The sequence below is a fragment of the Macaca fascicularis genome, chromosome 8 (assembly GCF_037993035.2).
Source record: "Macaca fascicularis isolate 582-1 chromosome 8, T2T-MFA8v1.1".
Lineage (NCBI taxonomy): Eukaryota > Metazoa > Chordata > Mammalia > Primates > Cercopithecidae > Macaca > Macaca fascicularis.
In genome coordinates this window covers 90,722,672-90,735,885 of record NC_088382.1, presented here as the reverse complement: position 1 = coordinate 90,735,885, position 13,214 = coordinate 90,722,672, and the positions used below count along the sequence as shown (strand labels likewise).

The 13,214-nt window shown below is 39.6% G+C and overlaps 1 long non-coding RNA gene across 3 annotated transcripts in view; it reads right to left on the bottom strand.

Moving 5' to 3' along the window:
* Window positions 1–10,516: 10,516 nt before the first annotated feature.
* The window catches only part of LOC102143327 (uncharacterized), a 38,241-nt gene continuing 35,543 nt past the window's right edge, over window positions 10,517–13,214 (bottom strand). For all 3 annotated transcript variants that reach the window (XR_006700431.3, XR_001493001.4, XR_010577359.2), the window contains exons 4-5: window positions 12,557–12,683; window positions 10,517–11,235 (exon numbers count right to left, since the gene is read on the bottom strand). This is a non-coding gene — a long non-coding RNA (uncharacterized lncRNA). The remainder of the gene's footprint in view (window positions 11,236–12,556; window positions 12,684–13,214) is intronic.

Here is a 13,214-nt window from a genome sequence, read left to right as displayed (position 1 = left end):
AATATGCACATTCCCAACACTGCTATAAAGATAGGAAGTGAGATAAGAAGAGGCAGCCTGTGTTGCCACATGTGGATTCCAGATGTTAGTTGGACTAGCCTGGCCCACAAGTGATAGATGAGGTCAGTTTGACCCTTTTCCCTGGTCTGCAGAGATTCAAAGTCTAACAAAAAAATGTTTTATTCTCATGGTCACTGCTGGCTCTACCTTATGCTTCTTCAACCATGACACTTAGTTATTCAAAAAACAAACCAAAAAAAAACAACTCTTTGTATTGTTTTAGTAAAATAGACTTTAACTACTTGTGGGATGTGAGGGAGGGAGGCTTGCAGAGTGTGGTGGGGAAAGAGAGAGTGGGGGATGGGATTTTTAACAGCTACTTAATCTCAATGAGTTCTTAGTCCTGCTATCTCTTACATTTTCATCAAATTTCATTTAATTTTTGTTAAGTTCTGTGTGTGTGTGTGTCTGTCACACACACACACACACACAAACACGTATAGAAACAAAATGAAATTCCCATTTGTCTTTTTAGTTCACTGTCACCTTTTATCCCAAGTGGCTTACCAAGGATAATCTACCTTAAAAGATTTTAGTAAAATAGCTCTTTTAGAACCTTTTACTATGACCTGGCATTCTTATGCAAATACAAAATTTTTTAAAATAAAAATTAAAAACAACCTTTACTGCAGATAAGGATCTTGCCTCTTATTGGTATCTGCATTTCAAAAATGCACATTCTTGAACTAAACTTGGCCCATCCGCTGGCTGGCTCTTTAGAATGAGGACTTTCCCAGACAGTTTGTTGACTTCATGTGCTCCCAGTCCCTGCTTAGTCTGCCTGGTGCCTCCAGAAGTGCTCAGATGCCCTCATCTTAAACATCACAGCCTCCTTTTTGCATTAGACCTCAATTACAAACATATAAACCTGTATGTTTCAACCAATACACTTTGTAATTCATTTCAAACAAACCAAACCTCATAAGTAATAAGTAAATTTAGCAAGACTGCAAAATGCTAGGTCAATATACAAAATCAAGTGTATTGCTATATATGACTAACAAAAATCTGAAAAATAAACTTGTAGGAAAAGTCATTTACAAAAGTATAAAAACACAAAATATTTAGGAATACATTTAACAAAATATATATGAGACATATAAGCCAAACACTATAAAATACTGATGAGAGAAGATCCAAGTAAAATGAAGGGATATATGATGTTCATGAATCAAAATCACTAAGATATAAGCTCTGCACAAATTGATGTATAGCCCTAATGCAATCCTCATCAAAATCCCAGAAGGATGGTTTTGTGTAGGAATTAACAAGCTGATTCTAAAATTTATACCTTAAATCAAAGAATCTCAAATAGCCAAATCATTTTATATATTTTAAAAAACTATAAAACTGATTTTAGACTCCTGGATTTCAAAACTTACTGTAAAGCTATGTAATCAAGATGACAAGGCATTAGTGAAAGGATAGACTTACAGATCAATGGTACACAACAGAAACAGAGACACATGTACAGAGTCAATTGACTTTTGACAAAGACACCAAGGTAATTGAATAGAGAAAGGATTTTCAACAACTAGTGCTGAGACAACTAGATCCTTATGGGGAAAAAGATGAGTATTAACCTTTATCTTAAACTAAACACAATTAACTCAGAATAGACCATAGACTCAAATGTAAAATCTAAAACTATAAAATTTTTAAAGCCAGAGAAAATGTATAAGGTCTTAGAGTAAGCTAAAGTGAATACATGTGTCAGAATTCATTGAACTTTATGTTTAAACTAGGTACATTTTATTTTACATGAATTGCACTTCAATAAAGTCGACCAAAAGAGAAAACATATGCATCCCAATTTGGTGCTTAAATGAATAATTTTCCATTATCTTTTTTGCTCTTTCCTTCTGCTTTAGCCACATTTGCCTTCATTCTAGTCTCCACCTCAGAGCCTTTGGTCTTGCTGTTCCTGTGCCTGGAATGTTCTACTGACACCCACCACAGGCCTGGTTACTTCTCATCATTCAGGCTTTGGTTCAGATGGGATCTCCAAAGAGAGGACTTTCCTGCTGTCTTAGATAGTCCATGCCATGTTCACATCCCTCTCCTGCCTCCACCAGTTAAGCTCTATCCTGTTTCTCTGTTTTCTTAATAAAATAAGAATTGTTGGCAATAAGAATACATTGGTTTATTGAGTTTATATATCCACCACTGGAATGTGAACTATGCAAGGGCAGGAACTGTCTCTTCGCCACTCAGTCTCTAGCACTTAGAATGATGCCTGGCACATAATAGGAACTTATAATTTTTTTAAGATAAATGAATAAATGGATATTATCGAGACATTTTGCCAGTATTAAATTTTCCTTGCTCCTTATTAATTTCCGATCAATGAGATTGTTACTGTACCTGCTATTCATATTTATAGATTTCCTTTGAGTCACCAATGACTTGCTTTCTCATACAGCCTACATCATTTTAATCTTAGTTTGGGAAGTTTCTATGTAAGTATTAGACATCCTTATTTCCCTGCATAATAGCCAAGTTGGAATCAAATTCTTCTTTGTGCCCTAATACAAATGCATGAAGAGGAAAATAATCTGAGACCTTTAAAAAATCCAAGATGACGACTGTGTCTAGTTTCTGTTTACTCTGGCATTAAAACCTTCCAAGATTTCCAGGCATCTGTAAACAGGGTCAGCCTTCCTTTCCCAAAACCCAGAGTTTTATTGACTCTAGTTGTGCTTCTCTAACGTCCTCCCACTACAATTTCTACCACTCCTGAAGGTGAAAATCAAACTGTTCTATTGTATTGAGATTTATTTACATTTCCTTTGCATTTCATTTTGGGAGAAAGAGGCCATTCCTAATGGAATAGTAGAGTTCTCATTCTATCGCTCTATTAATCCCAGTAGTATCAGAAGTTATGCAAAACAATATGAAATTTGTCTCAATGTACATATGATTTTGAATAAACTTGTCTCACCAGAAGAGAAAACTTATATGTAAAGTAAAATGTGGACCATGCTGCAATTGTAAAAGAAAGATGAATATTTTGGGACCAAACTTCCTTAGGTGGAACTTACCATCTTATATGAGCTCTAAGCCATATTCCAAGCTGGTAACTGAGAAGAGGCAGACAAATAGAAAATAAAGATTTACATTGGCTGGGTGCAGTGGCTCACACCTATAATCCCAGCACTTTGGGAGGTCAAGGGGGGCGTGGATTCCTCGAGGTCAGGATGTTCAAGACCAACCTAGCCTGGCCAAAATGGCGAAACCCCTACCAAAAAAAAAAAAAAAAAAAATTAGCCAGGCGTGGCAGCACGTGCCTGTAATCCCAGCTACTTGAGAGACTGAGGCAGGAGAATAGCTTGGACCCGGGAGGCAGAGGTTGCAATGAGTTGAGATTACACCACTGCACTCCAGCCTCAGGGACACACAGCGAGACTCCTTCCAAAAAAAAAAAAAAAAAAAGGTGTATTTCATTTTGTTTTGGTTTGGTTTTAAAGAAATCCAGTGACAGAAAGAAATCCTGGAAAAGCTGCAGGAGCATCAAAAGGCAGGTCAAATTTTAAAATATTTGAAAGCACACTAAGGGTTGCCAACTGAGAACTTTAACCCCAGAAAAAGCAAAAACAAGTTTTTTCTGAGTGAAATATAAAGGTAGTATTTTTTTTTCTTGGAAGAATAGTGAGGCTGTCAAGGTGTCTTCTGATCTGAACTTACAGGTGAGTTCTGAATTGTCTGAAGAAGTCAGAAAGAAAAAACTTAGGTAGTCAGTATTCAAATAAAATAAGAGAGGGGTGGGTTCTGGTGTACACCTTTATAATTGCTTCCATTGGAGTGAAGTCATTTCATTATTCTGATTGAAGAGATGCTTTAGGCTAGACACAGTCATCTTTCATTCATTTTTTGGTCCCACAACGTGATGTATACTGTCTAGGATCTGCAGAAAACAACAAGTGAAAGGACTTTGCTCTCTAGGAAAAAATCTTCGGAGGCGAAACCCATGAATCATTGGGTAGTAGCAGAATTTATAAACACATGAGCAATATAGAAGCTAGAGGAAAAAGGGATATCCTATTTCACCACATGGGAATGAAATGACTCTTACACACTCAAGTAGCCATCAGAATTTTCAGGAAATTATTCCTAAAAGGAAAAGTATGGTGTTTTACCAGAAGGTTAAATGGATGCTGAACATACAAAACCAACAGTTTTCACTAGAGTCACCCCAGCAACTGAGCTGTGCTCATCTTACTGGAACCTCACTTCCATCCAGTGTCTGCCCACTCTGATAATTGACATCGATATTCCGGTGCCTCTCAGGCAAAGCAGCAATGGGTCTCAACTCTTTCTATCTATGACACCCTCTACAATATTAGGATTTATGGCAGTACTCTCAAAAGGATGAAAAACTCAAAATAACATTCAACAAGTTAGCAATAATGACAACACAGTCATTATTAAAGTTTAACCATCTCTCACAGCGTTATAAAGCAATCCTCTATTTACAGGGTCAGAAGTGTTTAGAAGCCTAACCACACCACCTTTTCTATTCTTGAGGGACATGTTTGTGTGTTTAAGGAAACGTTCGATCTGTAGCTCTCTTCTTCTGTCTGCTGCTTGCAGATAACTAAATCCTTCTGTATATTGTTTCTTGCTCAATGAGCATATATGCTGTGAAAATTTATTGTCACACCATATATGCCCATTAGTAGCAAAATTCATAGCAAATTGGTAGTGAACAATTAGTACTAGCAGAAGCCCACACCACACCTTGACCATAGTTGACAGCAAAACCACGTAAACCATCTCTGATCTAAAGCCCAATGTAACATTTTCCAAACCGTTCTCTCCTGCAGGATGTCAATATGTGTGCTATGTTATATGAGAGAAACGGGGTTATTATTAGTCCAATGTGTCTGAGAAATAATATGTTGGACAAAGTTAAACCAATTTCTATTCTGTAAGCCTCTAATATGCCATTGTGTATACACATTTCCAAGAAGGAGATGTAATTATCAGTGTTTACCAAAGTTATTTGACCATGAAATCTTTTGACTTACAAAAATTAGGGCCAAAGTACCATGAAATATACTTTGGCCTCCTCACTCTTCCCAGTTCCTACGCTGCCATGATGCTCAGGCCTCCAGCCAAATCTCTGTCTTCCTTCCTCTTCCCTGTCTGTCTCCCCACCTTAGTGATATTGCCTGCCTGCATCCCATGCTGTAACCACAATAAGCTCACCATTCCCTAAATCATCCAAGTACATTTTTTTTAACTCTGCTTGAAATATGTTGCACTTATATTTCTGTCTTGGGAACTTTCCTAGCTCCCCTGGAAAAAAAAATTAATCACTGCCTCCTCTGTATTTCCTCTGCAATTAAAGTGTGTACTTATTTTTACAATTACATTTTGTTATAATTTTTATTCACATGTCTTTTTCTCTACTGTTTTTGTAGCTAGTCATAGGCAGAAAATATATTATTTATGTATGTATTCTCAGTGCCTAGCACAGGTCTGGCTATAACAGAAGCAGAAAACATTTTGAATTTAATTCAGTTGAACCAACTGTGCAAATGTCCATCTGTAAAAAAATAATAATCTACAGCATTGCATTAATATTCAGTATGCTTCATATGGGTGTGTTCAATATAATGTAATATTTGGTTTATTGACTCATTCATTCCTTCAAAAATTATTATTCAGTGAACATAAGCTTTGTGCAAGATATTCTGGAAGCATGCAAAGTTTACTCAAACACAGTTACAATCTGAAAGCTTTAGGCAAGTCAGAAAAGGTGACATCATCCTTGACAGTGACCTTCCCTAGCTGCTCATATTCAAACTATCAACAAGGATCACCCACCTTAAGTACTTCTCAACTCTGACACCTGTCCATCACCACTGCAACCTCCCTACACTGAGGAACCACCTCTATCACCCTGACCATTGCAAAAGCCTGGTTTCCCCACAACCATTCCACGCCCATCCAATCCCTACCCCACACAGCAGCAGGGTGATCTTTTCTAAATGCCAGCCTGAGTTTGTCATGTCACTGCTTAAATCCCTTCAATCAATGGTTCCTCCATTGCTTTTAGCATAAAGAACCAAAATCCTTAAAATAGCTGCAAGATCTTACATGATGTGTCCCCTAAAAATGGCCAATTTCATCTTGCAGCACTTGCCATATCTCAGCAAAACTGACCCTTTTTTTTTTTCATCCATCGAATCTATGTTTATTCTCCCTGGAATGATCTTCCTTCTCACTTCATGCTTAGGCAACTCCTTTTTAACCTTTAGAAAAAACCTCAAGCATTACTTTTTTAAGAAAGACCCCCGACCCCCCTGCCCCCCAACCTCCAGTCTAGGTCAGGGTTTTTTCTTAATTTGCCTTTAATAGAAACATGTTTCAATTCAATTTGTAATTATACACTTATATGATTACATAATGAATATCTGTCTCCTCCACTAAATTGCAAGTTTCATGAGAGCACAGCTTTTTTTGGTTGTGCTTATCATCCTACACTTAACATCTAACACAAATAATATGTATAACAATATAAATAATACAGCAGAAATAAATAGATGCCGACCAAGGCAGGCGGATCATGAGGTCAAGAGATCGAGACCATCCTGGACAACATGGTGAAAGCCCCTCTCTACTAAAAATACAAAAATTAGCTGGCCGTGGTGGCACACACCTGTAGAGCCAGCTACTCGGGAGGCTGAGGCAGGAGAATCACTTGAACCTGGGAGGCGGAGGCAACAGTGAGCTGAGATCATGCCACTGCACTCCAGCCTGGTGACAGAGCAAGACTCCATCTCAAAAAAATAAAAAAATAAATAGGTTCCATAGAAAAGTTCATTAAACTGTTAGCTGAGATCGTAAGAGGGAGAGATTACATTTAGCTGGAGAAACTGGGAGAGGCTTTACAGCAGTAGAAGTCAACTTGGCTGCATCTTAGAGCCACCTGGGAACCTCAGAAGATACTGATGCAGGTTCCTCAGAAAATTAAACATAGAATTACCATATGATCCACCAATACCACTTTTGGCATATATACACAAAAAAATTGAAAACAGGGACTCAAACAGGTATTTGTAAATCCATCTTTATAGCAACATTATTCACAACAGCTAACAGGTGGAGGAAAAAACAAGTGTTCATGAACAAATTAATAGATAAGCAAAATGTGGTCTACACATACAATGGGATATTATTCAGCCTCAAGAAGGAAGGGAATTCTGATACATGTTGTAACACGGGTGAATCTTGAAAACATCGCAATAAGTGAAATAAGTCACGAAAGGACAAATACGATACAATTACACTGATATGAGGTACCTAGGATAGTCAAATTCTCAGATAGAGACAGAACGTAAAACCGGTGGTTACCAGAGGTTGGGGAATGGGGGAGGTGTTGTTTAATGGGTAGAAAGTTTCTGTTTGGGATGATTAAAGGTTCTGGATATAGATGGTAATGATGGTTGCACAACATGCGAAGGTATTTAATGCCACTGTACTCTAAAATGGTTAAATTGGCAGACTTTATGTTATCTATATATTTTAATGTCATTTAAAAGATCCTAATGCCCAGGTCCAACCTCTGATTGAAGGTTCTGATTGAATTGCGCTGGGGTAAGGCTTGGACATTGGGATTTTTTTTTAATTGCCCAGGTGATTTATCGTGTAACCAAGGGTGAGAAACACTGGTTTAGTGAAAAAAATATATGTAAGTTAAACACTTAAAGGCGGTAGGCTGCTTCAAGGAAGGGAATAACATAAGGTGAGGAGACAAGAACATATGTATTGTTTATGAGGAAGAGTAAGTAGCTCAGTTTCACTTAAAAAGAGAGTCTGTGAAGGAGAATTTGGTTCCAGCTCTGAAGAGTTTAGAATGCTGGACAAAGCTGTCTGAACTCTTGATTCTACACTCCCCAAGGAGCCAATGAAGTCTTTTGAGAGAGGGAATAAAATAATCAAAATTATAGTTTAAAACATAAATGAAATTAGTATATCAAAGAGGCATCTGCACTCTCCTGTTTATTGCAGCATGATTCACAATAGCCGAGATACGAAATCAACCTAAGTGTCCACCAATGGAGGAATGCAGAAAGAAAATGTGGTACAGATGCCTAATAGAATGCTCTTCAGTGATTCAAATGAATGAAATCCTATCATCTGTGACAATGTGGATGAAACTAGAGGACACTAAGTCAAATAAACTGGGCACAGAAAGACAAATACTGCCTCATTTCCCTCACATGTGAAATCTAAAAAAGTTGCTCTTGTGGAAGTACAGAGTAGAATAGTGGCTACCGGAGGCTGGGGAAGTTAGGGAGGGAAGGATGGGAACAAGTTGATCAATGAGTGCAAGTTACAGTTAGGAGGAATATGTTAAGGTATGCTATTACATAATAGGGTGATATAGTTAACAACAATGTACATTTCAAAATGTCTAGAAGAGCGAATTTTGAATGTTCTCACCACAAAGAAATGTTGAGTGTTTGAGATGATAGACATGCCAATTACCCTGATTTGGTCATTACACATGTATACACGTATCACAACATCACACCATACCCCATAAATATGTACAATTATTATGTGTCAAATAAAAATAAACTAAAGCTTTTTAAAAATTATGGTTTAAGAATAATAGCCTGAGGGAAGTTTATTAAATGACCTAAAAGGAGAAGAGAGGTGGAGATCCCCCGGAGGATTTATAAGGAACCAAGTAAGAGGTCATGAAAACCTGATGTGGTTCCAACAGAGAGAATAGAGAGGAAGGAAGTGAAGTGAGAGGTTATAGGCATTGAATCAACGACACTCAGCAAATCAGTCATATGTTTGACTGGTGAAGGCAGATCCATGCCTCTTTCATGTAAGAAACAGTGAAAGAAAAAAGGAGGAAGTCTTCTCTGGTTCACTCAGTTAATTAACTGGAATTAACATAAACCTTCATGCCATATCCTTCCTTTTCAAAGCATTGTTAAAATATCAGCAGTAACTAGTTGTAAAGCTCCTTGGAATCTGCTTAGCCCAGTTAGACAGACACTATTCTTAGCCTAAGTCATGGTATCATGTGTGCCAATATATTGCAAAACCAGAGCTTAAACTGCAATAGGGTGGGAAAAGCACAAGTCACAGCAGCTTCATTCTGTTTCAGAACAGTCACAGGAGAAGGTGACAGGAGGGGCCCCTTTGGTGGGAAGAGCTGAGATCTCATACTCTGTCGCGACAAAACTCAACATTCCTGGGGAAGCCCCCGGACGGCAAGTCCTCCAGCTGCACTCCCATGTGATTTCTCCTCACTTTCCATTATGAGAAATGTGTGACCATCAGCTAAAGACTTACAGGACTGGTTTCTTCACTCTGAAAATTGCACCTCTGGATTCATAGACCCACCTTTACTCTGTCCCCTGTGATCCAATTGATGTACACAAGCACACTGTTGAAAATGTGTGAAGAAATTCTGTAGTCCAGTTTATGAATAACTAAGTGAAATCACAAGTAAAGTGACACATTTTTCAGTAAGCACCTAAAATCTCTTCTGCACTCCTACAGGCATCCCTCCTTTAAGGTACCTGGGCACATCTCTCTAAGCTCTGACCTCCAGGTGGACAGTGGTCCCTCCTCACCCTCCATTTCTCCCACTTCTTGAGTCAGACTTAACTTCTCCGCTAACCCCCTTCACCCCTAGAGAAACAGAATCTTTTCTTGGCTAGGGACCCAGGAAAAATTGCTTTGACTTATGGTTATGGTTGCTATCCCAGCATCTCTAGCCACGAAAAATTGATATTCCCAAATATCAATTCTTCCAGGTACAGGTTCTTAATCCATACTTGTTTCCCCAGCAGGGACGTTTCCATCATTATCTCCTGGGGACTTTTCACCCCTGACAGCCCAGCTTGGCTTTCCCATTTTCTTTTTACCTCCTCTCCTTCCTCTTCTTTCACAGGCTGTTCTAATCAGCCATTCCCTTACCCTCTTCACTCTGATTAACTAAACTCATCTTCATTATATTTCAGAAGTGAAAAATAAGGTGTCCTTTACATGTCAAATTTCATTGCATGCTGTTGCTGTGGTCCTAAGACGAGAAAGATGCTGAGGCTAAATTTGTGCTCCACCAGAAAAAATATTATGACAGATGAGTGATGTCTGCTACAGGTGGAGATGGGTAGGTGGCAACATACATATTCAATAGTGGCATGATTTTCCCACCATCTTAGGGTCAGACACCTTGGACAGGTATTACAGGACTACTTTGTCTTGCCCTGCCTCACTCTAGGCTGGGGTTGCCCCTAAATCTACAAAAGTTTATCTGGAATAGGTGTGCTTGTGTTAGTTACCATGAGCAATATGTGGTAAATAAACTGTTTCCAGAAAGGGAATATTGATAACAGAATGGAATTCACACCTGTGGTACACAATGAGGGTCTCTGTATTAGTCAGGGTTCTCTAAAGGGACAGAACTAATAGGATAGATGTATATACGAAGGGGAGTTTATTAAGCAGTATTGACTTACATGATCACAAAATGAAGCCCCACAATAGACCATAGGCAAGGGGAGGCGCAAGGAAGCCAGTCTGAGTTCCAAAACCTCAAAAGTAAGGAAACCAACAGTGCAGCCTTTAGTCTATGGCTGAAGGCCCAAGAGCCCCTGGCAAACCACTGGTGTAAATCCAAGAGCCCAAAAGCGGAAGAACTTGGAGTCCGATGTTTGAGGGCAGGAAGCATCCAGCATGGGAGAAAGATGAAGGTCGTAGGACTCACACAGTCTAGTCCTTCCATGTTCTTCTGCCTGATTTATTCTAGCTGCATTGGCAGCTGATTAGATGGTGCCCACCCAGACTGCGGTGGGTCTGCCTCTCCCAGTCCACTGACCCAAAGATTAATCTCCTTTGCTAACACCCCCAACGACACACCCAGGAACAATAATTTGCATCCTTCAATCCAATCAAGTTGACAGTCAGTATTAACCATCATAGTCTCCATGCTAAAAATGTCCCCTTTCCTTTCTGATTCTGCAGCAGTAGAAGCTCACCCTGGCTGGGATCGGTGCCAAACAGTCTGTGATGAAGGAGGGAAGTCTCATCACATGGCTCTGAAAACTGGAGCCGAAGCTGGTGAACCCACGGTAGTTTGCCAGAAAATGAGGTCCAAGTGGCACGTATAGGTGAGGAGGATCTGAGATGAATGGGAGGACTCTGGAATTAGGAAATGAAGCCAAGGTTTTCAAGAACACAAGAGAAAACAGGGTTTTAGAAACAATAACTAGGTGGCTCTTCCATTTCAAGAGGCAAGGGCTGCAAACATCTCTTTTGCCTTTATTCGAGTGGACACCTAGCAAGTAGAGTCTACGATAAACTTCTCTTCCCAGTAAGCCAGGATACAACCCATTATCAGATGGGAATCTGGCTGCCTAGCTTCTGTTCTCAGGAGTGCCAACGGCTCTCTCTCTAGCTTCCTTTCAATCACTACAATGTAACAGGGTTCCAGAGCTGGGCCTCACTGCTCAGGCCCAGGAAGTTGAGATCTGCCTGAGCATAGTCAAGGGGCCAGCAGGGACCTGCTGCCCTGATCATTGCTCATTAAAGCCCAGGGGGTTTCACGGGAGCATCTCATAGGGTCAGCTGGTGCGCAGATCTATTTGGAAAGACTAACCTCCTTGAGCTGCTGGGCAAATAAAGGCCATTCTTCACAGGGAAGGAAGATTGGGAAGGAAATCCTGAAGGGAAAGGGTGGAGGGGTAGAGGTACAAGAAGTACAGGCCTGGTGTGAGGCCAACAGTTGAGAGCGGAAAGAAAAGGCTCTCAAGGGTATCCCGGGGAAGGAGGAGTCAGGTATGTTTCCTGCTCAGTCCCTTTGGGTTTTGTGCCAAAGTCTAAGGAAGCAGAGCCTTGATGAGAAGCAAGGCCCTTAAAAACCAATGAACAAGCAAAAGCTCTGTTTTTAAAGAGGAAAGAGTGCAAACAAGCCCGACCCTGTGGCCTTCACATAGAGAAAAATGGACATGGAAAATGTTTGTTCCCACTTCGTACAAGGTCTGAGGTACAAAGTGGGAGAGAAAGGGGATACAACAGCAGAGGTGGCTCCACTGGCTCAGAAGTAGCAAAAAAAGCCACTACAGAGCCCTGGTGGGGCCCACTCACAAGTGGGAGAGGACTCAGGACAGCGGGGAGCCCCGTGGGAACTCCTGGGAAAGGCTGGGGCACAGAGCAAGTGGAAGAAGAAGGCGTTCACAAATAGCAAGTCATTCTCAGCTATCACGGCCTCAGGAAGTGGAGCCATGGTTTCAGAAGGGACTAAACTACAGGTGGCTTTAGTGTGACCTTACTGCATCCCCACCTTTGTGTGAGAAATCTGAATGACATCTAAATCTAGAAGTCTTAACTCAGGCAGTGGCTTTCACACTACATTCTGAGAGGCTTTGGGGTTTCATGGGTGGCGCACAGTGAGACATGCCAGTTGCATACATATAAGGGCTGGCCTAGGACCTCCCAACTCTATCTTTAAAAAAAAAATTACCTTTTTTTGTATGACAGCTCCTCATTTTTTCCTCTTAGAAAGCTCACTCCTGGAATGCTGACTCCCAGAATCCAGCCACCATGCTGTGACAGGCTCAAGCCACATGGAGAGGTCACCTATAAGCGCTCTGGTCAACAAGAAAATGAGATTTTAAAAACAATTTCTGAATGAATAAAACAAATTAAAAGAATATAGAGCTAATATAAAATTAAAACAATAAAAACTGGTGAATATTAAATTACTGACAGTATTACTAATAAAAAAAACTATATAGGAGATATATCTTCTATTTTGTGGTTTTTCAATTCAGATACATCAATTCTTCTTATATTGGATTATGTTTATCTACTACATATATTGTCTCCTATATAGTTTTTTATTTGTAATACTGTCAGTAATTTAATATTCACCAGTTTTTATTGTTTTAATTTTATATTAGCTCTATATTCTTTTAATTTGTTTTATTCATTCAGAAATTGTTTTTAAAATCTCATTTTCTTGTTGCCTTACTGATTTGATATTTTTATTCAAATTTAGTGAGAAATGAGTGTGATTAATATGCTTCTATTGGCTTGAGTTAAATTTTTAGGGGCGAGTGTGGTGGCTCACACCTGTAATCCTAGCACTTTGGGAGGCCGAGGCAGGTGGATCACCTAAG